The sequence below is a fragment of the Onychomys torridus genome, chromosome 3 (genome assembly GCF_903995425.1).
Source record: "Onychomys torridus chromosome 3, mOncTor1.1, whole genome shotgun sequence".
Lineage (NCBI taxonomy): Eukaryota > Metazoa > Chordata > Mammalia > Rodentia > Cricetidae > Onychomys > Onychomys torridus.
This window is the reverse complement of record NC_050445.1, coordinates 123,347,675-123,375,580: the sequence shown is the minus strand read 5'-3', so window position 1 is coordinate 123,375,580 and position 27,906 is coordinate 123,347,675.

Genomic DNA, 27,906 nt, shown 5'->3' with positions numbered 1-27,906 from the left:
TAACACACACATATTAACAGCTTTCAATTTAGTATTTTTATGGGACTACTAAATGTGTGAACAAGTAGGTCTCTGATTGTAATAAATTTTCTTGGGGCTCTTTCTTTCTGTTGGTTTGTGTTACCCAACTTCAATGTCATTGTTTTTGTTTCTCCTTGTTATATTTTATTTTGTTATGTTTTTTTGTTTAAAGAGAAGAATAAGGGGAAATGAATGAAAAATAAATTCCTGAAAATGGCAAAATTGTCCTAATTCAGTATTCAGGAGCAAAGGAAAATGTATTTTTTCCTATTCTACCATAATTTATTTCCCTGAGATACAGCCTCCCATTGAGCCTGAAGTTATTTTGGCAAGGAGAATGCTCCTCTCTCTACCCCCAGACAATGCTGGGATTATAGGGCTAAGCATGGTAACACCCAGTTTTTTAAATTGGTGCTAGAGATACCAGCTTAAGTTCTCAGGCTTAAGAAATCTTTCTTACCCACTGACTTACATCTTCAGTCCTTTGATTATTTATGTTTTATTCCTGATAGCATAATGACTGTTTTTTATGACTTATTATTTTTATTTTTTATTTTTATTTATTTTTTTTATTATGTGTTTTAATTTTACACATCAGCCATGAGTTCCCCTGTCCTCCCCGCTTCTGCACCAACGCCCACCTTCCCCCCAACCTCTCCCTTCCATTCCCATCTCCTCCAGGGCCAAGACTCCCCTGGGGATTCATTTAAACCTGGTGGATTCAGTACAAGCAGGTTCAATCCCCTCCTTCCAGGCTGAGCATATGTCCCTGTGTAGCCCAAGGTTCCAAACAGCCAGCTCATGCACTAAGGACAGGTCCTGGTTCTGCAGCCTGGGTGCCTCCCAAACAGTTCAAGCTATTCAATTATCTCACTTATCCAGAGGGCCTGATCCAGCTGGGGGCTCCATTGGTTCATAATTCAATTGGCTATCTGTCCCTGTGCTTTTTGCTATCATTGAATCCAAGATTGCAAAATGACTGTTTTAAACCCAAAACTCAGAAAGAGTAAGTCTTTCTTGATAAGAGTTAAGTAATTTCTATATTGCCACCACTCCTCAAATATACAAATCCAAAATCTAGGTGGATGCAGTGTCTCCTCTTTTCTCTGGTTTCTCCTCCTCTACTTCTCTTTCTTCCTCTTTTCCCACTCCATATCTCTGGTTTTCCTATGCACATGCACAAGGACATGCATGCCTTTTCTAACTCTGAACTTGTTGAATGGAGTTTCCAATAGCTTGTCTTTAGCTTTATGCTTCCCACTAAGTAATTGTGGAGTTGATAATCTTCCCTGCAAGCTTCTGCTTATATGCACTTTAAGAAATTTTAACACTGCTTGCATTCTTTGTAGCTTCCCTCTCCCCTTTTCATAAGTCTATCAAAGAACAAACTGGATATCAATAAAGTCAACATTCCACCTCAAAGTTTATTTTACTTACAGTTTATAGCTAAATTATCAGCTGCTGGTATTTCCTGTTAGCTGTTTATAGATGTTTTACTTAATGCTATCCATTTACCAACTCTACTGTGTATGCATTTTTAATCTCAGAAAGATACTTTATGGTATGTATTAATATCTGAAAGGTCTGAAAACAAGGTTAATTATTTAGCCTGAAAACTAGGATGGCTGCTGTGAGTAGTGTCTTCTGGATATGACTGGGTTATTTCAGTCATGAACTATAGTGGGAAGTTTCCCTGTGTCCCACCAAGTCCTGAAGTCTGAACAAATCTCCCACCCATGTCCCACAGCTGCTTGATCCCAAGTAAACATACAGAGGCTTATATTATTTACAAATTTTATGGCCTATGGCAGGCATCTTGCTAGCTAGCTCTTATGTATTAAATTAATCCTTCCTATTAATCTATGTTTTGCCATGTGTTACATGGCTTTACTGGTCTGTTGGAATGTAGCTCATTAGATGCCAGCCTGGCCACTTTCCAGACTCAGCCTTTATCTTTCCTGTCATTCTTCCTGGATTTCCCACCCACATCTAAGCTGCCTTTCATAGGCCAAAGCAGCTTATTTATTAATCACTAGGAATAACATATATTCATAGCATACAGAAAGACATCTTCCAGCATTTCCCCTTTTCTATCTAATCAACAAGGAAGGTTTTAGTTCTATTATAGTAAAATTATATATAACAAGCACTTAACATGCAAGAACTAGAGTTACAATATCTAGTCTATTTGTATTTGGCAAAATTAAAGAAAGTATTTTATCATCTATTTTGAGAGTCTAAAGTTATATATATATATATAATCTATCTTTTACCACAACTAAGGAACATTATAACTATCTAGTTTTTTAACTACATCAAAGTTTCCAGAAGGATATAATTATTGCCTAAATAAATGGAAAGCAACTTCCAAAATTCTGGAAATGACAGATATAGCTGGCTGCCTGGACACTCACCCAAAGTTCCTCTGCAATGTTGGGGCATCCATCTTCAGCCAATAGGCCTACAGTCTCTCAGTCGCTTCTCCATGTATCTTGCAGAATGTCTGGGTATTTCCTCAGTGAAGCAGGAACCTGAAGGACCATCTTGCCTTGTTTAGGCGAAATTTAGTGGTCATTTTTCCATTGGTCATGTATGTCCAGTTGATACAACATTTTGTCAAGCATTCCAGGTAAGAACAGTTTCTTGCCCAAATGAAAGCAAACTCCATATGGAATTTCTTTGATGCCCATATTCTTTGACGTAAATCAGTGCTTCCAGGAGCAGCCATGTTTCACTGTCCACAAAGTCTAAGTTTTTATAATATTTTAAATGCCATATTCTGTAATTTTTGAAGTGTTTGAAGATTACCTACCAAATTGAAATACACCTTTATATATCTAAAAAACTTAACTAACATGACTATAAATTTGATTATCCTAGATAACTATCAATCTGTATTTCTTAATTGTTTATTACAAGCTTAGCTCTTAATTGTTTATTACAAGCTTAACTGAGCTGCATAAACATAATACCTTAAATAAGAGCAGAAATAGACATACAGTATAACAAAATTAACTTTAAATTTGTAATAAACTAAAATCTATAGCAATGTAAAACATTTTAAACAAGTTGTTGCTCTTTAAAAGTAGATTCAATTATCTATGCTTTCATCCTACCCTATATATAATATCTTCATTTCTTCTTTAGATAGAGATTACATTTATAATCAACCTACTTTAAATAAAAATAAATATTTATAAACAGTATTTTGGGAATTTGGGCACAGCTTCTCCTACTACTTTCTGCTGATTGGGGGTACTGGTAATCTTTTGGGGATCCTGAAAAAAATTAAGAATTATAGTTAATCTTGGCTGTCTCTGAGGATTGATAGTCTCATCCAGTTGCTGTGAACCTGATTTTGGATGTTGGATCATCTGAACCAGGCTGTCATCAGAGACCTTTCAGGAGTCTTGGCTGATCAAACCATATTAGCCTGGAAACAGTCTACAGGTTTTCATCTTATGTGAAAACAAAAGCAGAACCTCTTTTTCAAAGAAACATATCCCTTAGACACAAATTTTGAAGTCAAGATATATATATATATATATATATATATATATATATATATATATATATATGTGTGTGTGTGTGTGTGTTTAACTCATCAACCTTTACAATCAAATGCCTTTCTGAAGTTAAAAATCTCAAACACAATATAATCCAGATTCTCTGTGAGATTTCCATGTTTATGTGGCTTATTATATTACTTTTACTGTCTCTTTAAAGTCTTTATTTTTTAAAACACCTGTTTCTAATATTACTGTCTATCAGCCCTTTCCTCTCTCTTCCAAGCCTCTGTACATTTTTATATACAAAGTAAACCATTTAGAGGCTTATTCCATCTGAATCTGTCTTTTGTGTATCTATAATCCTTTTCAGGTCATTGCAAACATGCACCAAGTCAGCAGGTCTGGCTGCTGACTCTGCCTACATTAGCTTCCCAATATGATGGAGGTACCCAGAGAGTCATGCTTATAATGCCAACTCTGGGGTCCATGATGCCATTAAGTATTGTGCTTCTGGACCATAAAGCTATTTTGTCTGTATGGGTAAAAGCTGAATCCACCATGCAGTATGCTGTGCAGCTTGAAGACACCTCTGTGTACCAAGGTGGAACACATCATGCTGTGCTCAAGCCCAAATGCTACACAGCATTTCTGTACCAGCCCGCATAAGACATGAAGTAGGAAGCTGTTTTTTGGCTCCATTTTAGAATCTCTTATTAAGTTCTCTCAGGTTTAGGTGGGAACTCTTTCTCCACATTGGATAGCCAAATGAAGCAGGAATTTTCTCCTGTGTCCTGCCCCGTCCTTTGGTCCAGACAGCTCTCTCCAACCCATGTCCCACAGCTGCTTGGTCCCAAGTAAACATACCAGAGGCTTATATTATTTACAATTGTATGGCCTATGGCAGACCTCTTGCTAGCTAGCTCTTATATCTTAAATTATCTCATTTTTATTAATCTATATTTTTCCATGTGTTCTGTAGCTTTACCAGTCTGCTGGCATGTAGCTCCTTGGGTGCCAACCTGGCCTCTTTCCAGACTCTGCCTTTCTCTTTCCATGGCTTTACTGCCTTTCCCTAAGCTGCCTTGTCATAGGGCAAAGCAACCTATTTATTAACCAGTAGGAACAACATCTATTCAGCATACAGAAAGACATTCCCCAGCAATGAACTCACATGATATTTTCTGACACAAGACCAGGAAACCACAACTGCTGACAAATCATCATGAATAGAGAAAACCTGCACAACCACCAAGCCCTACATGAAGAGCTACAGGTATTCAGTGGCTGCAGAGAGAAGATATAGTAGTCAGAGAGAAAAATTTATTCAGGTGGTAGGTTCCAGTTATAAGTGTTCATCCCTAAGCATATGCAAATAAAGGTGGCAGTATAGGAGGACTCTGTAGATTGTGTGTATGTACCTGTATGGATCACAACAATAATTATAGGGTAAGTTTTCATGAATTACAGATATGGTTGGGGGAAGATGGGAGGATTAGAATGGAGATAAGAGTGAAAATAGTCCAAATATAATACATATATATGGAATTTCAACTCAATTTAAAGATAGTGAAAATTATTATGCAGATATAAATGAGTAAATGAGATATTTGATAATCTTGGAAATTAAATGATTTCCTTTCTTCATTTGGTCAAACTGCTGTGCGTAAAGAAAATGACAATTATTTTGTTGGCTCCTTTACACTAAGGTAAAATAAAAGTTTCAGTGATAATTTAATATTCATTTTTTCCAATATTATAGATGATGTAAAAAGCTGAAAGTGTGTTTCAATGTTCTAAAAGCCAAAATAAAATAACTTTAACCTTCTCAATGGTTTAAAAAATTTTTAAATAGGTCTTTTTTTTTTCAACCCTAAATATTTAATTGTTCTCAGCTTAGGCAGTGAATACTCAATATAACTTACTGTTTTACTTGATTTTCTATTGTAAAATAAATGAAAATTTCCTTTGAGAAATATGTGCAGCTTCTTACGATGTTCTTGCTACAGAAGAATATTTAGTTTTTTAACTTGTTATTTCCAGAGCAATAGCCTTTGTCTGGAGAAAGGAAAAGGATAAACCTTCTCATCTGATGCAAAAGTAAGGGTTTGAAAAATTAAAGAGCTGCAAAATGAGGTATAGTCTTAAAAAACAACACTTTATTTAAGATTGTTAGACAAAAAATCATTGACATCTTGCTCCACAAACACATCCAGATATGGCACTATTATTGCAGACAAAAACCAGTGATTCCATAGGACATAGGACCTAACAGAACCTATTGCTGTGGAAAATATGCAACTCCTAATGACTTCTCATTATACACATAGAGTAAAGCATCTCTGAACCCTCATCAGAGACACATATATTTGCAGCAAAATATTCTTAGCATAAAGATGCATAAACAGCAAGGTGCAGCGAGTAAGAGTCTCAAGAATGTTCAGCTCAAAATTGAAAATTTGTGTCACACTCCTTCTTCCAAAGGGTCAGGGACAATTGCCGAAAAGGGGCTGGAAAGAGAGCCAAAGGTTATGGGTCACTAGAAGTAAACTTCTTCCAGATATAAAAGAAAGCTACAAATATCTACTCACAGATTTTGAGAAAGTGTGCACAAGATCTATGCAAGATTAAGCAAGATCAGATCCCAACATGGAGGTGGGATGGAGTGGGCATGAAGTCTCACTCCTAGCTGATGAGTCATTGGTAATTGATAACTTCTGAGAGAGGAAGATTCTTCCTCTTTTGTTAAAGTGTGTGGCCCCTGGTAGGTTAAATATATATTAGTGGGAGGCCACTATCGATCAGCATAAACTGGACTTGATAGGTGAATAAAATAGTAAGTAGCATGTAAAGTTTTATAAGTAGGGAAGAGGAATCTGTGAGGAAATCATGGAGGGAGCTGAATAAAATCAAAACACATTGTATGAAATTCTCAAAGAACTAATAATTTCTTTAATGAGGAGCAATTAAATGTGATTATCAGATGAATAACATGATTTTCATCATAAGTGTGCTTCTGGCAAGAGTAACTGAAAGTCAAATATGCACAGTATATACTTAAAATAACAATATTTTTGTTGTTCATCTAATATTAAATTTTAAGTTCATGGCTTATAGCATTACCTAATAAATTTAATATACTAATATTTAGAAAGTTGAATTTAAGTAAAAACAAAAGTTTTAAAAATAGAGAAAGTAGTCTTCCAATTTTCCCCAGTACCTTCACGCTAGAAAACAGCTCCATAAAGCACAGTTAATGACTTTGAGTAACTTTTTAAAAGATTACACCAAATTATTATTTTCTCAATTGCTGACTAGGCAGTACACATTCCTCTTGCCCCCCTAAAATAATGCTTCACTTTTCCTGCTGAGCCTGAATGTTGCCTGCAACCTTCTGTGGATCTTTAAACTTTGCAATTGCCATAGGCCCTGGTTTCAGTAGGGGAGCAATATTATAATAGTTACACAGAAAGAAAATCCTTGCAGAGTACATTCTTAATGATTACCTTGGCCCGTTATTTAGGTGAAGGAGAAATCAGGAGACTACACAATAGTTTAGCTTTCATAATAGTCACATGGGAAAATTTATGAAATTTTGAAATAGCTTACTTTTAACATTCCTGGGCTCTAGAGGTACACCACACACAGTCTCTCTCTCTCTCTCTCTCTCTCTCTCTCTCTCTCTCTGTCTCTCTCTCTCTCTCTCTCACACACACACACACACACACACACACACACTCATGCATGCATGTACACACACATACGCACATGTACACACAATATGCACATGCACACTTTAAACAAATATAAGTAAAGAATAATTGCCAAATGAGAGCTATTGATTGTTAGAATTGGACAAAAAAAATCAGTAAATGAAGATGCATTCTATATGATCTATCCCATCTGAAATAATAATCATCTGTACTGAGATAGTACAAGAATGGTATTTTTGTGTGTGTGTGTGATACCCCAAATATCTATTGGGGTTCTTCAAAATCTTTAATCAGTCTTGGTAAGAATACAGCAGCACACTTGAAAAGTGGAGTCTCTTTGTTCTCAGAATTTCCATCACAGTGAGTCAAAAGACAGCAACACAGACAGTGTATAAAGTCTGTCAGCTTAATATGCTTTTGGAACATAAATTGAAAAGAAGATGTAAACTAAATAAAACACAATCCAAAGTTTTAGTCTTTTTGGCTAATGAGAACAGAGCCAATAGTTAGGGACTGATGACTGCATTGGTGTATGTCACAAATGGGTAGGTAGCATTTTAAAAGATGTCAGGCATGGCTTGGCAGAGGTTGCAATGTGTCCTGTCATTGTAAGCAAAGTCTTATGTATACACTCAATGCTCTGATCTATATAATTATCTCAACCTGAATAATCTTTTACGCTCTGATGTTTGCTTTTATTCCTCGATAAATTATCTCTAATTGTTTTTTAACTCATTCTGGTGAAGGGATTTAACTGGGACATTTTATTTTTTTAATTATAAGTATTTGTTGTTCATAGTATTAGGTTTCATAAGGATATTTTCATGTAAGTCTATACAATACCTGGGGCATTTATTCTCAAACCCCTATAGGCTTCTATTTCTTACCTGTTCATGTCTTCAATTGTCCTCTTCTTTCTAGAAGACAGGTTCATTCTACTTTCATTCCATATGTGTTTATATAAGTTTATGTATCTGAATAAATCCTAGAACCCACAAAAGTAGAAAATGTGACATTAATCTTTCTGAGACTGCCTTAATTCACTTGAAACAATAATTTTTGACTGAGTCAATTTTCTCATGATATACTGGGATCTTCTTTACAGTTAAAAAATAAAAACTCATTGTGCATGTAAAACACAATCTATTTCCTGGATGATAACAAAACTGAGTTTGGTTATACAACTTAGTCTAAAGAATGTTGCAAAAAACTGATGTGCAAATATCTGTGATTTGTTGATTTCGATAAGAAAAAATGTAGGAGTGGTCATATGGAATATCTGTGAGGAAACCTTATACATGGCAACTGGAACAAGTTTACATTTCCACCAGCAAGTCTTCCCTTTTATCCACTTTTACCAGCATTTGTAGTTATTTATTTTAATAAGAAACTTCATTCTTATTGGGATGAGATAGAATCTTAATGCATTTTATTTGTTTGTTTGCTTGTTTGTTTTTCCCTTTCTCTGTTTGTTATACAACTTTTCCTAATCAGTACTGTCAACTAGACACAACCTTGAATCACCTGAAGTAACAACAACAACAACAACAACTCTTCAGTTAAGTAATTGTTTTTATTAGGTTGATCTGTGGGCATGTTTGTGAATTAGTCTTAACTGTTGTAGGAAGGCCCCACTCACTGTGAATAGTACCATCCTTAGGCAGGTATGTATGTATATGAAGCAAGCTAAGCTCTAAATATTTAAAGAGCAAGTCAGCAAGCTGCGTTCCTGCATGGGTCCTGCCTCCCAGTACTGTTCCTGCCTTGAATTCCCACTCTGATTACCTGCGATGATTCTGAATAGCCCAGAAGTAAAGCCCAATAAAGCTGTTTCCTCTCCAAGTTGCTTGTCTTCAGAATATTTCATAACAGAATGAAACTAGGAAGAGTTTGAACATCCAGATGTTTGCTTTGTATTTCTTTCATGATGTTTACAAGTTTTTCTGTGCAATTTATTAACTCATTTATTAGTTGAGGTTTTTATTTTTTGTTATTTACTTCTTTATTTATTTTGAGTTTTTTAATCTATATAAATTCTCTGTTTTTAGCTAGCAAAACCTCCATTCTTAAATTGTGTCTTCACTCATTTTTCCTTGGCTGTGCAGAAGCTTTTTACTGTTATGAGTTCCCATTCATCGGTTATCACTGTTTCTTCAATGATGTGAATCGTTATCAAAAAGTCATTGTCTATGCCATGTGTTCCTTAATTTTTCCTCCATGAATTACAATACTTGAGATCTTATCTTGAAGTTTTTGAAATGTTGGAGATGATTTTTGTACAAGATGATAGAAATCAACTATAATTATTGTGCATTTTCATTTTAAAATTTTCCAGCCTTATCTATAATTTTATACATTGAATTTTAATTTTCACTCAATTCTAGAGATTTTTAAATTCCACTTTTGATTACTTCAATAATACCATCTTCAGTAGTGTATTTTTCAGTCTCTGTGAGTGTTTGTATATTCTATAGTTTGACTTGCTCTTGATTTCTATGTTTATTGCTTTGTGTTCAGATAGAATGCAATAAATTACTTTTTCTCTACATATGTTGAGACTTTATTCTTTATCATATGATCTATTTTTGAGAAAATTCTATGGTCTGATGACAAAACTCTGTGTTCTGCAGAATTTAGATGGAATGTTTTATAAATATGTGTTAGATCCATTTGATTTATGATGACATTTTCCTTGGATATTTCTCTTTTCTTTTGGAGCTGTTTTACCCCTTGGTGAGAGTGGAGTACTGAAATTATTGATTAATATTGTTTGAGAGTTACTCTCTGGGATTGTGACTATTAGTGTTTGTTTTATGAAACTAGATGATCTGGTATTCAGAATGTACATCTTTAATTTTGCTATATACTCTGTATGCATCCTTTATTTATTCATTATGTTATGGATTTCATATCTTTTCACTGATGCTGGATTGAATTATATTTCATAAGATATTAGAACATTGATACTTACTCCCTTTCTCATTGTACTTAGTAGAATACTCTTTACTATCTTTCCAACCAGAGGTATATTTCTTTGAGGCAACAAATAAGTGGATCATGGATTCTAAACCAATTTGTTAATATTTGCCCTTAGGATTATAGAATTGACCTTATTAATATTAAAAGTTATTGTCATATATGTATTAATTCCTGTCACTTCATTGCTATACCTTGCTTTGTGTTTTCATGTTCTTCACTTGCTTATATTCTATTCTGATATTTATTATTTCTTGCATTATAATGGTTGTATTTGTCTTCTCATTGTGAAAAGGTTCTTAAAATATCACCCACAGTGATATATTAACAAAAATAAATACTGTTAATTTTTCTTCCTTATTAAAGCTTATTTCTGTTCTACAAGTATAGCAGATAGTATTATTGGATATAGAAATTCTACCTTGGTAGCTGTTGTCTTTCTGATATTGGGATACATCATACAAGGCTCTGATAACTTTTAGTGTTTGCATTGTGCTATAATTTGGATTGGTTTAAATTGATTTATATGTGGCTTTGTGTTTCTACATTATAGTTTCCAATATTTTTGTACATAATGCTTAGTCTATTATCAATAACATTGTATTAAGAGTTTCTTTTCTTAGTTTTATATGTTTGAGTTTATAAATGTCTCCTGAGGCTGGATGATCATCTCTTTCAATTTAGTAAGTTTTATGCTATGATATTTTGGATCATTTTATGTTGCTGGCTCTGCAGCTGGGGTCTTACTGTCTCTGATCCCTGGGGCAGGGTGTAAATAGATGCAGAGTCAATGACATAGACTCTGGGAGGTTTGTAAGCAATCTCTCCTTTATTAAACAAAGTGCTGAGGTTTATATATGTGGATTTTTGGTAGGCTTTTCTCTTGTCTGCTGTGGCATTTCTTGGTTGGCTCTAGGCTATAGGTCATCATTTTTTGGTTTAGAGTTTATGGGTCAGGTTTCCCCTGGCCATAGTGCTCTCTGAGCATGTCATAGCTCTTTGTTTGCTTAAGGCATGACCCAGTGCTTTGGTTTTACCCACCTCAATATTATCTATGGCTTTAGCCTAATATCACCATGATTAATACATTCAATTTAATTATGTATCATAAATCTCACATGGTTATTCATACTATCCTATTACTTAATTCTATCAACATCTTAATGTTCTGACTTGTCTATTCTATTTTTTTTCATGCTTAATATTATTAATTTGGTATTCTACTTACTCCATTCTACTTTTGAGTTATTTTACTTGTTCTCATTTTACATTTCCTTCAATTGGTTCAACATTTTGAAGATTTATTTTTTAAAATATTATTTCATCATTATTATTGTGTCTGTGTGTGAGAGAATTATTATATGAGCATATGTGGAAGTCACTGAAACAGGAGCTTTGGAATTGGTCCTCTCCATCCACCCTCACTAAAATTGAACTCAAGTCATCAGGCTTGCTGAGCAAACACCTTTACTTACTGAACCATTTTGCTAGTGTTCATCCTGAAAACATCAGTTTTATTCTTTCACTATTTTATCTATTGGATTTGTTGTATTATGCATCACCTTCCTTATTTCAAGTGTTATTGATTTATATTATTTTAAGAATGCAAGAATACAAGAGTTAATGTAAGAGATTATTGTATACTCTTTATTTAAACACATTTTTAATTATTCATTTGACTTCTTCCTGGAGTATTTGACCTAATTCACTCTCATTGGTGTCTCTTTTATGTGGACTTGTTACTTTTTAGAAGAGGCAGCCTGTCTTAATGTTTGTTTGTTTGTTTCTGTCTTTCACTTCTACACTTGGACTTGTGCACCTTGGATTATTTCAATGCTTATTTTTTTAATCAGCTGTATGCTACCACTTGAAATACTTTCAATGTTCAAATGAGACAAGATTGCATTATATTTTGTATATAAACCACCAGTCTACTGTAAAAGGATGTTATTTGGACCACTAGTTCCCAAATAATGACATGGAGACTTTTTATTAATTATGAAGCTCAGTCTTAGATTAGGTTTGTTCACAACTAGTTCTTAAAACATAAATTAACCCATTTATATTAATCTACATTCTGCCACATGGCTCATTACCTGCCCTAATACCATACATCCAACTTTCTCCATGTCTGGCTTACAAATTCTCCTGCCTCAGATTCTTTCCCAGAGTTTCTATCTCTGCTTTGAAGTCTCACCTCTCCTTTCCTGCCTAGCTATTGGTGCCTTAATATAACAATCAGAAGGTGCCTTAGTAAAGTAGGAAGGATAGAGACACATCTTACAAAAAGATTATCCCAACAATCTGCATGTCTACTGCACTATGTTTGGTTCCCTACATTACTTCAAGTATAAAAATGTAAACTGCAGAAGTACAACAACTGTTTATACTGCTTTGCATTTAATTGAATATGATGAAAATCAGTCAGTCTTTTATCTTTTATGATGATTTAAGAAATGAGGAATTTTTATGTATATTAGTAGATTAGTTACTACATTTACAAGTACAATATTGCTGCGGACTGGGTCTCAGCTGGACCACCAGACTGAGGGAGAACAGGATGAAGGTACTCAGTATAAGTGGGATTCAACGAGTGACAGACAGACACAGACACGAGAGTATGCTGTGAAGCTGCTGCAATTTTACTCAGACCAAGCAGTGAATTTTATACAGTTATTTGAGGAAACATGGCAATCGGCCAGTAGGGTGACAGACATAGAATCAACACAATTTTTCTCAGAATGACTAACAGATCTCATGAGTACAGCCTTTATTTCCCCTTTTGTGGTTTCTCATCCAGACAGAGAACATTACAGCCCTAGCTGTAGCTTTTCTTCTACATAATTATTAAACATTTGTTCTGTATCAAAATTAAACCTATCCCACCATAGTTCTAACCATGGTCTTATATGTGTGAAAATAACCTTTGTCTGTGGGTGAGAAGGCACCAGGGGGGTTGGGACCTAGCTAATCTTTCCCTGAACTGTAACTTATGTCATTCTGTTTTCATACCTTCATGATTCATCCATCAGTTCCCATGTTTATCATAAGCTCCCGTGAAAGGTAATGGTTCTAAATAGTTATTATGTCTAAGAATAAAGTTAGGGGGTTGCCACCATCACCCCTTGATGAGAAACTCTATTTGTCTCTGGATAATTCTTGTAGGAATGGCTAATTCCTGTAACTGCTTCCTCGCAGCTGCTGTCGGCTGCACATGTGGATTGCCTATGAGTGCCTGAACCTTTACTTTCATTCTCTTCTGAATCATAAGTTCTTTTTGTTCTAAATCATTATGAATTTCCCTAAACTTTTGGGACTCTCTTGAACTGTTTGCCTAAGAGCTTAAGTCATAGGTGGGGGTATTGAAGCCACTTTTGAGGAATCACAACTCTCTTTATGGGGCATATCAGGAACATTAAGGGTTAACTTCCTGGAATCAATAAACAAGGAAACAGCAATAACCACAGCTGCAAAGAGAAGAAGGCAGAGTGTCAGCCAGCTTCTGCAAGCAGATCTGCGTGGTTCCATGTAGCCTGGCACCATGAGTCAGGCAGATTGATGAGGGGTCGCCGGTGGCATAGACCAGAGGGCTGCGAGCCCCCATTTCCCACATAACTACCTCATCCAAGGCATTTGTTACGTGGGCAACACCGTCGTGGGCGTGGCACAATATCAGTTACTAAGTATACAAAGAGGTGGATTCTGTCTGAAAATTAGGATGAGATAAATTGAGAGAAAAAAAATCAAGGAGAGGAGGAGCTGGAATGCTGTTAGAAGCCACAGACTTTGAAGATTACTAAAGTTTTAGAAGATTGTAGTTGAGAGTGACCTAGTTTGACTTTGTTGCAGTGATAAACATCACCACTTAAAGCACCCTTGGCATAAAGGGGTTGTTTTGTCTTATAGTTTAAGCTCCATCACAAAGGAAAAATGTCAGGGACTCAAGGAAAGCCCTGCAAACAAGAACTCAATGAGAACCCATGGAGGAATCTCACTCAGTGTCTTGGTATCCATGACTAAATCAACTGTTTTTAATGCAATCTAGGACTACCTACATAGGGATGGGACCATCAGGAGTGGGCTAGCCTTCACCACATTAATCAAAACGTTGCACACACTCTACTATAGGCCAATCTGGAGGAATAGTCTCAATTCATGTTCACTATTTTCAGATGATCCAATGTTGCTTCAAATTTACACAAAACTAATCAGCACAAAAGTGAAAACACATAGGTAATTGTGGCTCAGAAGTATGATTACAGGGATTCAGAGACTAGGGCAAGAGGATTGCTCATGAATTTGAGCATAGCTAGGGCTACATGTAGAGCTACACAGCAGTGTGAATCTCTGTCTCTAAAAAAAAAAAAACCAAATAAAGACAAAACAAGAAGGGAGACAAACAAGAGTACAAGGAAAAGAAGAAATAGTAGAAAAAGAAGGAGGAAAAGAAAAAGTAAGAGGAGCAAGAGGAGGTTATGGGGAAGAGAAAGTGAAGTGGAGCAAGTAGGAGAAGTAAAAGTTATATGCTATGGGGAACGAATATTAGTGAGTATACATAGAATGGATTTAGAAACATGCAGATGACATTTAATATGTACAGAAACTAAGGCAAGGGCATTAGTAAATTTTATAGACAAGTTAAAAAATGTTTAAAATGGAAAATAAAAATGACAGAAAAGTGAAATAAAAATTCAATATATTAAAAATTACCATAGCATTGCTCACTATATCTTCTTTGATGAAATGAGTGTTAAAATCCTCCTTCCATATGATATATCAAGAATCATACCATGTTGCTATGAGGAACATAGTTTGTGACTTTAATTCAAAGCTGTAAGACCAGATTTGAGGGTATATAATAATCCAGTATAGTATAAAAATTAGCATTTTGTAGCTAACAAGGAGGACCCTAAGAGGGATTCCTGGATAACCCTGGGAAGTCGAAATAGATGAGCTCTCCATGAGTAAACTGGGGAGGAGGAGTGGGCAATGGTGTGTAGAGGATGGGGGATAAGAACATGACAGAATAAGATGGTTGAGCTGGGGAAGTGATGGAGAAGAAGAGAAATGAAAGAGATACCTTGATAGAGGAAGCATCACGGGAATAGGGAGAAACTTGGTGCTAGGGCAACAAGGATGACTCTAGCATATTCTACTATCAGTAGTGAAGAAGGTACCTGAGCCAGCTTACCCCAGTGATCAAATTGGTGAATACCCTAACTGTCATCATAGAGCCTTCATCCAGTAACTGATGGAAGCAGATGCAGAGATCCACAGTCAAGCACCAAGCTGAGCTCCAGGAGCCCAGTCAAAGAGAGGGAAAAGGGATTCTATTAGCAAATGGCATCAAGATTATGATGGGAAAACCTACAGAGATAACCAAACCCAGCTAGTTGAAACACATGAACTTTAGAACAACAAGCTGTGGGACCTCCATGGGACTAGACTAGGCCCTCTGCATAAGAGAGACAGTTGTGTCACTTGGTGTGCTTAAGGGGCTCCCTGGTAAGAGAATCAGGATCTATCCCTGGTGCATGAGCTAGCTTTTTGGAGCCCATTACCTATGGTGGGACACCTTGTACAGCCTTGATGTACCATGAAGCTTACTGTGCAGCTTGGAGGTGCCTCTGTGTACCACTGCAGGAATCTGCCATGCTGCAGCTCAAGCCTGCACTCTTCAAACCTGCCATAGAGTAGGTCAGGCCTGCAGGCTGCAGCTGGCCTGAGAGACACAACTAGGAAGCTATTTTTAGCTCTGTTTTTTTTTTTGTTTGTTTGTTTTTTTTTTTTTTAAGGTTTCTCAGGTTTTAAGTGGAAACTCTTGCCCCACATTTTGGCACCATTTGTAGCCAGAAGTTTTCTCCAGTTCTGCAGAATCTCTCCCATCCAAGTCCCGCAGCCAAATGAACACACAGAGGGCTATATCAACTACAAATTACATGGCCATGGCCTATAGCTCAAGCTTCTTGCTAGCTAGCTCTTATATCTTAAATTAACCCATTTCTATTAATCTATAAATTGCCACGTGGCTGTGGCTTACCAGTCTGTTGGCGTGTTGTTCCTTTGGTGTCATCTGGCATCTGCTTTGCCTCTTCTTTCTCTTCTTGTTTATCTCTTTGGATTTTCTGCTTGTCTCTAAACTGCCTTGCCATAGGCCAAAAGGCTTTATTTATCAACCAATCAGAGCAACGTTTTTTTCTCACCTTACAGAAAGATGGACCTGCCTCATCTGAATAAACGAGTCTTTGCTGACTCCTCATGGGAGACCTTATCTTTTCAAAGAAGAAAATGGGGGTACTTTGAGAGGAAGGCTGGGGCATTGGGAGGAGGGAAAAGAGGGGGAATCTGTGGTTGGTATGTAAAGTGAATAAAATATATCTTAATAGTGAAAAAAATTAGCATTTTGAATGAGTTTCTGTCATAAATGAACATAATTTAGTTATATAGCTTCAGTTTCTACTTTGACACTCACTGAGACAGTGGCAAGACCTAAGAGTGCCCTAGAAATCACACTTTACCTTCCATGTTTGCAACATCAAATGATTTCCACCAATATCTGGCACCCAACGTGGGGCTGTTCTTATCTTGGCCCCAGAATCTCAACTGAGGTTCTGAGTACTGAAGGATGTCAAAGGCAGTTTCTTTGATGATAACTGGGTTCAAAATCCTGAAGTGTTTTGCCTGGAGTGGGATTTTTTCTGCCACCTGCTTCCAGAAGAAGAACCAAACCCAAAATGGCAGGGTTTCATTTTTAACCATTGCTTGAAGCCACTTAAAATCAACACTCTTAAATAAAACGGTAACAAACAAGTCATTGGCGTAGTATTCCACATCCTACAGTGGTGCACCCTCTGGGTAAGTCATCCTTATAGTAGTTTTATTTCCAACATATTCAGAATAACCTTCAACTGGTGCACTGTTTAACCTTATTACCACATCAAACTGGTTGAGGGCGTGGCCCAGCTCCAGTCCATGTTATAGAAAGATCCAACAGAACTCTAAAGGACATGATAAATAAACAGAAAGGGTTAACCCCCAGAAATAGACTGCACAATGCTCTATTAACTTTGAATTTTCTCAGTGCTAATGAGAAAGACAATGGTTAATAGAAAAAACAACAGAATTAAATCAGCCTATATACTTCAAGGATGTGCTGATCTCAGAATGGAAAACATGGTATGTGTTACATTGGGGACGAGGTTTTGCTTTTGTTTCTGTAGGAGAAGATAAGCTGTGGGTACCATCAAAACTGATAAAGGTTTGATTTGAACAAGAGATACCTCTTAATTAGAGGAGGTGATAGTTCAGCAACTAACATGAACATCCAGTTTAAACTCACATATACCATTAATACATGCCTTTTCATTTAATCAGATGTAACTTGCCAAAAGGGAACCTCCCCAAAATTAGTCTTAGGGAAGGGTTTTTGTTTTTGTCTTTTACGAGAATGAAGGCTAAGGAATCTGAAGAACACTGGACAAATGAGACAACTGAAGAAAAAGGACAAATCATCTGTCCCAGAAAAAAGAGTAAAATGGCCTATTGGTATATCATCTACAAAATTTCATAAATCTTTCTAAATGTTTGTTTCTGCTCTTCTCTAAAAAATTAATACTCTTGGTCTTCTTGTACTCCCAGTTCAACTAAAGCTTCAAGCTGATTTTGGGGCTGGAGAGATGGCTCAGAGGTTAAGATCGCCGACTGCTCTTCCAAAGGTCCTGAGTTCAATTACCAGCAACCTCATGGTGGCTCACAACCATCTGTAATGAGATCTGGCCCCCTCTTCTGGCTTGCGGGATACGTGCAGGCAGAACACATTAAACTTAATAAATAAATAAATCTTTGAAAGAAAAAAGAGCCAGGTGGATCTCCGAGTTCAAGGCCACTTTAGAAACAGCTAAGCATAGTGACCCATGCCTTTAATCCCAGAAACCCAACCTTTAATCCCAAGGAGTGGGGGCAGAAAGACAAAAGTATATAAGGCATGAAGACCAGGAATTAGAGGAGAGAAAAGCATGTAGATAGTTAAGCATTTGGTTGGTTAAGTGTTCAGGTTGTGGAGCAACACAGTTCAGCTGAAATTCATGTGGAGGAGGACTCAGAAGCTTCCAGCCTGAGGAAACAGGATCACCTGAGGAACTAGCAAGGTGAGATAGCCATGGCTTGTTCTGCTTCTCTGATATTCCAGCATTCACCCCAATAAATTGCCTTGGATTTGAGTTTTATTAATAAGAACCTTTAAGATTCATGCTACAAATAGCCACTGTGAATACAGTCCTTAAAGCCATCCCTGTATCATCTCTCTCCAGCTCTTCCAGTGATATAGGTTTGGGTAAATAGTAGGATGAAAGCCCTTACAATAGGTTCCTCTGATCTCATTGGGAGTTGGCATGATGAATCTATACCTCGGGTTCAAAGCATCACACTTCAACCCCAAAGTAGCTTCATTTCTTTTACTGTTCCCCTGCTTCCAATCCCAAAGTATATTTATTACTTGATCTTACCTCATAGGAATCTCTTTTGACCTTCCATTACAGTGGTTGTGGATCTGGTAAAGTATAACACTTGGTAATTAGAGCTATGCACAAAAATCTGCTACAAAATGTTCAATCCAGAGCTGCACAACCTATCCTGTTCCTACATCTCATTACCATGGTGTAATCAGCCATGAGGTAATCCATATCACTGTTCACATAAGGTATATAAAGTGATTACTTTCTTCAAGTTCCCTATTATCTTCATCCAAGGCTGAATGAAACATCAGGACACTGGTTCACAGATACCCCTGCTTGCTTTAAATAAACATTTGAAATGCAGAAACTGCAAAATTCTATAGGGAAATAAGACAGGGGAACAGGAAATATGCTTCTGAATGTAACGATATACATTAAATGACATGAATGAAAATTTCTTTGACAAGAAAATAATTAAAACGAGAGAGATATGCTGAGAGAGGTAATGCAGAATTAATATATAGACTATTCCACTGATATTTGTCAATCTTGTTTTTTTTTTTTAGTAAATCTTTTTGAACACCTGAGTTGAGTGAGCATTTGTTTTGGTGCTTGGTATTTTTCATGTTTCATAGGTCTTGTCTCTGCTCAGTGTTGCCTAAAGTTCAGTGGTGGAGAGACTTGATGTTGATGATAAAGGTTACTTCATGAATGGAAGAGCCAAAATTGATAGTGTTGGGAGCTTCTATGTAAAACGTTAAAAGAGAAAAGCTAGGAGAAAACCATATGAACCATAATGCCAACCTATCAGGAAAGATGTGGCCACTGGTGCAATAGTGGCATAATTCTTATTGGGGCAACAGACCACTCTCAGACAGGGTTAGGCCTATCCCATAGAAGGGAACAAATGTTTGGTACTATAAACCTATATAAAATACCACACTTGAAGAAATCATAGACCCTAAGGGGAAAGCCAACTATTGTTTAACTGAATTAGCATGATTCTAAACTATATAGTAAATGGTTATATTTATTCTCTTGGACAAATGGTTCTCTCATCTTTAATTAGAAAGGCTTCTACTCTCAGTGACTAGCAGTGAATGCAGAGACTCTCAGTTGTTTATGTTGCTGAGAATAAATGTGTTCTCAGCCACTTAAGGGACATGGAAGATGTGGTGGTATATTGAACAAATAAAATCTGTCTAAGATCAGAGGATAGAACAAACAATTAGATTAAACATAGAGGCCAGGGAGTCATGGCACACAGCTTTAATCCCAGCACTCAGGAGGCAGAGACAGGTGGATCTCTGTGAGTTCAAGGCCAGCCTGGTCTGCAGAATAAGATCCAGGATAGGCACCAAAACTACACAGAGAAACCCTGTCTCAAAAAACAAACAAATAAACAAACAAAAACAAAAAAGAAAACAATGTTGTAAAGAGAGTTGGAGAAGGCAAGGGGCTAACAGCAGTGGCCTGAGAGACAAGGAGTGTGGGAGTTGGTAATAAACAGATAATGCTATCAGCATATACCTAATTGTCTAAGAACATATTTAATCAGCAAAAAAAAAAAAAAACAGAAATAGAACTGCATGAAAAAATAAATAGCACATCTAGACATGTTTTTCTTATACTATTCCCAGTCACTACAATGTGTAAGATCTCATGAAGAGTATAGACTAGCTTTGCTTATAGAAACCACAGTATATATGCCAACGACATTATTATTGTCATGCAAAAGAAAAAAGAATTCAGGTTGGGAGCAAGGATCTGATTTGAAAAAAGATGGAGCTGGGATGATGTAATTAAGAAGCAGTATTTCTCCAGGTATTCAATGTTGCATAATGTTCATCTACCTTTAGTCAATGTTATATTTTACTGAGCAGCAAGAATTATGTATTCTGAGATATTTAAATTTTGCCAATGTGCATAGAATACACTGACACTCCATTAATATGAAAATTTCAAGGAGATAAAAATGGTAAATAGCCACACTTAGCTATTCAAATATAAATTATTGAATTAAAACAATCCAGTCCCTAACTAGCAGTAGCAAAGTTCACTACCCACACATGACTCTGGTTACTGTATTGAATGGTACCATTGTATAAGATTTGTGTCATGAAAAGAACTTCAATTAGGCATCTAAGTGCTGCTTTGGAAACACAAATGTATGGAATCATGTGTAAGTATTCACATATACATATATATTTCTTCTCAATAAGACATTTTTAAAGGAAAACCAACCAGTTTTTTGTATGCATTAAAGCATTCAGTAATATTGACTGACTGCTTACTATAAGACAGATAGCACAACGTATTATGACAGGAAGCAATGAGAATTTAATGATGAACCCTAGGGGTAAAATCTGTGTACTGAAGGAATTTATATTTTATTGACAGGTAACAAAGAAAAGTAGTAGTGAGCTAACTATGTAGGGAAAGAGAGAGTGTTGAGCTGGGAGGTTGCTTGAAATACTGGAATAGGGAGATTAGAAATGGCCTCACTGACATGAAGTTTGAGGACAGAGGAGATTTGAACATAGAGGAGCTGAGGGGGTAAAGGAGACACTTACAACCACAGGGAAAAGTAAGCTCAATGGGTTCTGTTTGTCCTGTGATAGGAGTTCACCAAGTCTCTTTGGGAACAGAGAATTAACCAGAACAAGCACAGAGTAGCAACACTGAGAGAGAAGTATTGATATCAGATACTGTTCCAGCCAAATCATTTAAAGACCTGTACCCATTATGAAGCATTTGTCTTCTGTGCAAGTTCACTGAGTAAAATGTAACTTTTCTTCAGTTTCTCAAGGTATCAAAAAATGAACAACTCAGCAGCAGAAGATTTACTTTCTGACAATTAGAATATCACTGTTCAGATACAATGGCAAACTATGAGTCTTTATAATGAACAGTTTTAAATTATAGTCAAAACCATAGAAAAAAGTATCTAGATTTGACAGATGAAGATTTGACTCAGTGGTTAGGAGCACTTGCTGCTTTACCAAGGGAACTGATCAATTTCCAGAATCAACACTGAGTAGCTCATAACTGCCTGTTACTCCCACTCCAGGAGCATCCCTCACAGTCTTTTTTTCACTCTGAGGATAATTTCATGCACAAAAAATATGCTTAGGGATTGATATATGATTTGTATAGTTTTGCTTTGTGTTTTCAGCAACATTGAGAAACTTTCCTTATAATGAGTTTTATTTAGGCATGGTTGTATACTTATTTAAGCCCAGTACTTGGGAGGAAGAGGTAGGCAGATCTGTGTATTTAAGGCCCTCTTGGCTTACATAGTGAATTGTAAGCCAGACAAGACTACATAATGAGTCTCTGCCTCAAAACAACAACAACAACAACAAAAACCCTCATTTATTCCAATGTTCTATAGTGTGATCCTTACTTGATTTCCCAGTAACTGCATTGCTTCAGGTCTTACATTTAAATGTTCATCCATTTTGAACACATTTTTGACACCAGCATGAGAAACAATTCCAGTTACTTCTCTGCATGGACATGCCCAATTTTAATGGCACCATATATTAAAAAAAAAAAAAAATCTTCCAATATGGGGTCAGATTCTTTAACTATCTTTAGCTGTGTACATGGGCTTAACTTAGGCTCTCCAATCTACTATATCAGTGCATATTTATATTTTATGACTAATTCTGTAGTGTATTAGAAAATCAGGTAGTATGATGCTTCCTACTTTGACACTTTTGCTAAGATGGATTTATTTTTAATTACCATATATTTGAGAGAGAAAGAAAAAAGTCAGTCTCACAACTAACTATGTAGCCCAAGCTGGCCTGAAATTCACTGTGTAATGTAGGCTGACCTGGAATTATACTTGTACTGCTGCCTCTGACTCTGAATGCTGGTAGTAGGGGAATGTGCTACCACACCAGGGCCACACATGTCTCTGAACCACCATTTCATGATACTTGAATTTCTTGAATTGTCATTAATTAATATAATCTCTCTATACTCTAGGGAAAACATTGACTGATCATATACAGTCTCAGGGATTATTAATGTCTTAATCATCTCCTCCAGGCAAAGATATTAAAAGATTATTTTAAAAGTTCAATCCTTTGTACCTATACCCTAAGCCAAACATTTGATTTTTTCTTTTGGGAACAGCATATTTTATTTTATTTTTATTTATTTATTTTAATATGGATATTTGTGTTTTAATTTTACATATCAGCCATGGGTTCCCCTGTTCTCCCCCCTCCCACTCCACGCCCGTTTGCCCCCCCCAGTACTTCCTCCCAATTCCCATCTCCTCCAGGGCAAAGACTCCTCTGGGGATTCAGCTCAACCTGGTAGATTCAGTACAGGCAGGTCCAGTCCCCTCCTTCTAGGCTGAGCAAAGTGTCCCCACATAAGATCCAGGTTCCAAACAACCAGCTCATGCACTAAGGACAAGTCCTGGCCCCACTGCCTGGGTGTCTCCCAAACAGTTCAAGCTATTCAATTGTCTCACTTATCCAGAAGACCTGATCCAGTTGGGGGCTCCACAGCTTTTGGTTCATAATTCATGTGTTTCTATTAGTTTGGCTATTTGTCCCTATTTTTTTTCCAATCTTGGTTTCAACAATTCACACTTTTACAGTCCCTCCTCTTTCTCAACAATTGGAGTCCTGGGCTCCACCTAGGGCCTGGCCTAGGATCTCTGTTTCCACTTCCATCAGTTATTGGATGAGAGTTCTAGCACAACAGTTAGGGTATTTGGCTATCCAATCACCAGACTATGTCAGTTCAGGGTTTCTTTCGACCATTGCCAGCACTCTACAGAGGATGTATCATTGTGGATTTCTGGGGACCTCTCTAGCATTTTGCTTCTTCCTATTCTCATGTGGTCTTTATTTAGCATGGTCTGTTATTCCTTGTTCTCCCTTTCTGTTCTTGATCCAGCTGGGATTTCCTGCTCCCCTATGCTCTCTTTCCCTTGAACCTTACCCTTCATTTTGTTTTAAATTTTGAATAAAAATGTATTTTCTGTGTAGAGACAAATAAATGGGAACTCTCATCAAGTTTTGCTCTGGTTTGAGTATGTATGTAACAATGGTAGGAGGTGGGGCTTGCTTGCATAGAAGTTACCATCACAGATCAATGTCATTATTGTGCGATTTGGTTGGTTACTGTGTTATTGAATTACAGTAAATATGAGATTTGCCTTCTCTGCATTCTCAGTTTGTTTCTATGGGGATCTTCTACATTCTGATGTGGCATGACACTATGGTCATTTCTTTGACATGTATGTATAGCCTTTGAACTTCCAGAACTAGGAAGCAAACAGGTTTCTAATCCCTGTTAGTGTAGAAGTTTCAAAAACTCTGTTGTAGGAGAAAAAAAACTGACCAACTCAAGAGCCATGGTAACCAAACATAGAAACCTCATTAGAGAAAATACCTATTTTTCTTTTGTTTACCTCTTTGTAGGCCAACATTTAGCACAGTCTGTGAAACTGAAATAAGTCAGTATTAAAATTGTGTAAATGGACATCCTACAAAATGGAAAAAATATTTTTTTACCATTTCAATGTCTGATAGAGGACTAATATCCAAAATTTATAAATAATTCAAGACGTTCAAAATAAAAATAATTCAATTAGCCACACTCATCTGCCCGAGACCCCAGCCACTTCCTAAGACTCAGAGACCAGCCCCCAGCTCCCATCCGGCCCAGAACTCCCATCTGGACCAGAGGTGAGTGCCTTGGGTCATACCCAGAGATGCCTGCCCCTAGGTCCCATCTGTGGGCACCAGCCATTCTGGGGAAATCATGCCCAACTTGTCCCCAGGGTCTGGCCATCAGGCAGGACACCTCCCAATGCTCACTGGGAAGGTTATCTTTCTCCAAGACCCCCAACAGACCATGCAATCTCTATGCCCTGCCCCCACACCCATCCACATGAGACTGCAGCCACTTCTTGAGATTTGGAGACCAGCCCCCAGCTACCATTTGGCCCAGAACTCCCATCTAGACAGGAGGTGAGTGCCTGGGGTCATACCAAGGGAGGCCTGCCCCTAGGTCCCATACCTGGCACCAGCCATTTCAGGGAATACCTGCCCAACTTGGCCCCAGATTCTGGCCTTCGGGCAAGACCCCCCCCTGGAAGGTTCCTTCTCGAAAACCCCAGGCAGACCTTGTAATCTCCACAAGCTGCCCCCACATCCATCTGCTGAGACTGCAGCCACTTCCAAATACTCAGAGACCATCCCCAACTCCCATCCAGCTTAGAACTCCCATCTGGACCAGAGGAAGGTTCCCCTTCTCCAAGAGCCCCAGCAGACCATGTAATCTCCATGCCCTGCACCCACACTCATCAGCCTGAGACCCCAGCCACTTCCTTAGACTTACAGACCAGCTCCCAGCTCCCATCTGGCCTGAAACTCCCATCTGGACCAGAGGTGAGTGCCTGGCGTCATACCCAGAGAGGCCTACCCTAGGTCCCATCCCTGGACACCAGCCATTTCAGGGAAGACCTGCAGAACTTGTCTCCAGGTTCAGGCCATCGGGCAAGACCCTCCCACCCCCACCAGGAGGGTTCCCCTTCTCCAAGACCCCAAGCAGACCATGCAATCTCTGAAGATGTAACTGTCTTGTTAAATAAGAAACACAGAACCAATTGCAGAGTTAAAAACCATGGGGTCAGAGCAAGAGCAGAAAACCTTAAACTTTACTGCTTCTGCTGTCCTTCCTCTCCACAAGAGACCTACTTCTGTGTGTCCTGTCTTTTTTATAGACTTTCTGTTCTGTTTTCTCATTGGTTGTAAACCCAGCCACATGACCTCCTTGTCACTGCCTGTTTGTATAGACCTCCAGGTCTTCTATGGTTGGTATCGAGATTAAAGGTGTGTGTCTGCCATGCTGGCTGTGTCCTTGAACACCCAGAGATCTACCTAGCTCTGCCTCCCAAGTGCTGGGATTGAAGGCATGCACCACTACTTCCCAGCTTCTGCTCTGGCTTGCTCTGACCTCAAGGCAACTTTATTAACATACAAATAAAATCACATTTCAATAGAGATGAAATATCACTATAAATCTCCACGCCCTGGCCCCACACCTATCTGCCTAAGACCCCAACCACTTCTTGAGACTCAGAGACCAGCCCCCACCTTCCATCTGGCCAGGAAGTCCCATCTAGACCAGAGTGGGCTTCCATCTGGACCAGAGAGGGGCTTCCTGAATCTGTCAGACCTGTCTTGACCAAGAGCTCTGATAAGACCAAGATGAATCCATGAGGAGACAGGCAGATGCCAAGGCAGAAGTACATACAACAAATTAAAGAGCAATAGAGCATCACAAGAACCTAGCCCTCATCCAACAGCTAGACCTGAACTTCACAAAATGGAAGAAGCAGAAGAAAACAACCTTATGAATAAAATCATAAAGATGCTAGAGGCTTATAAAGAAGAAATCAAAAATGAAGTGGAGGAACAGACAAACAAAAAATGGGAAGGACATTATGAAAAACAAGAGGAAAGGACAAATAAAGCAGAAAAAAAAACAATAAATCCCTGGAAGAAAATCATGAAAAAGCAATGAGACAGATGAAAGAAACAGTCCAAGACCTGATAAAGGGAAACAGTAAAAAATGAAGAAGACACAAGCAGAGGGAATGTTGGCAATAGAAAATCTGAGTAAACAAACAGGAACTTCAGATGCAAGTATAACTAACAGAATGCAAGAGATGGAAGAGAGGATCTCTGGTGTTGAAGATACAGTAGAAGAAATAGATTCATCAGTCAAAGAAAACACTAAAGCCAACAAAGTTATGACCCAAAATGTCCAAGAAATTTGGGACACCATGAAAAGACCAAAACTACAAATAATAGGGATAGAGGAAGGAGAAGAATATCAACTAAAAGACATAGAAAATATGTTCAACAAGATCATAGAAGAAAACCTTTCCAACTTAAAGAAGGAAATGCTTATGAAGGAAGCCTATAGAACACCAAACAGACTAGACACCCCCCCCAAAAGTCCCCTCATAATAATTAAACAACTAAACATACAGAATAAAGAAAGAATACTAAGTGCAGCAAAGGAAAAAGGCCAAGTGACTTATAAAGGCAAACCTATCAGAATAACACCCATTTCTCAATGGAGATTTTGAAAGCCAGAAGGACCTGGACAGATGTAATGCAGACACTAAGAGACCATAGATGCCAGCCTAGACTCATATACCCAGCAAAACTTTCAATCATCACAGATGGAGTGAACAAGACATTTCAAGACAAAGCCAGATTTAAACAATACTTATCCACAATCCCAGCCAAATAGAAAGCACTAGAAGGAAAATTCCAACTTAAGGAAGGCAGATACACCCTTGAAAACACAGGCAATAGATAACACCACAGCAGTAAACCTCAAACACACAATAACTCCAAAAAAAAGGAATGAACAATTACTAGTAATTAATATCCCTTAATATCAATGGACTTAATTCACTTATAAAAAGACACAGGCTAACAGAATGGATATGAAAGCAGGACCCATATTTCTGCTGCATACAAGAAACACACCTCAAATTCAAAGATAGACACTACCTAAGAATAAAAGGCTGGGAAAATCTTTCCAATCAAATGGTCTTAAGAAGCAAGTGGGTATAGCCATTGTAATATCCAGCAAAATAGATTTCAAACTAAAATCAGTCAAAAGAGATCAAGAAGGACATTGCATACTCATCACAGGAAAGATCCACCAAGATGAATTTCACTTCTGAATATTTATGCCCCAAACAGAAGGATACCAGCTTATGTAAAAAACAACAACAACAACAAAAAAAATCCAACAACAACAACATTACTAAACTTTAAATCACATATAAAACCCCACACATTAATAGTGGGAGACTACAACACCCCACCTTCATGACTGGACAGATCTGCCAAACTGAAACTTAACAGAGAAATAAGGACTTAACTGACACTATGACTCAAATGGACTTAATTGATATCTACAGAGCATTCCATGCTAACAAAAAAGAATATACCTTCTTCTCAGCATTCCATGGAACCTACTCTAAAATTGACCACATACTTGGCCAAAAAGCAAATCTCAACAGATACAACACAATTGGAATAACCTCCTGCATTCTATCAGACCATCATGGTTTAAAGTTAGATTTCAACAACAACAAAAACTACAGAAAAACCTACAATCTCATGGAAACTGTATTGTGCCCAACTGAATCACCAATGGGCTAAGGAAGAAATAAAG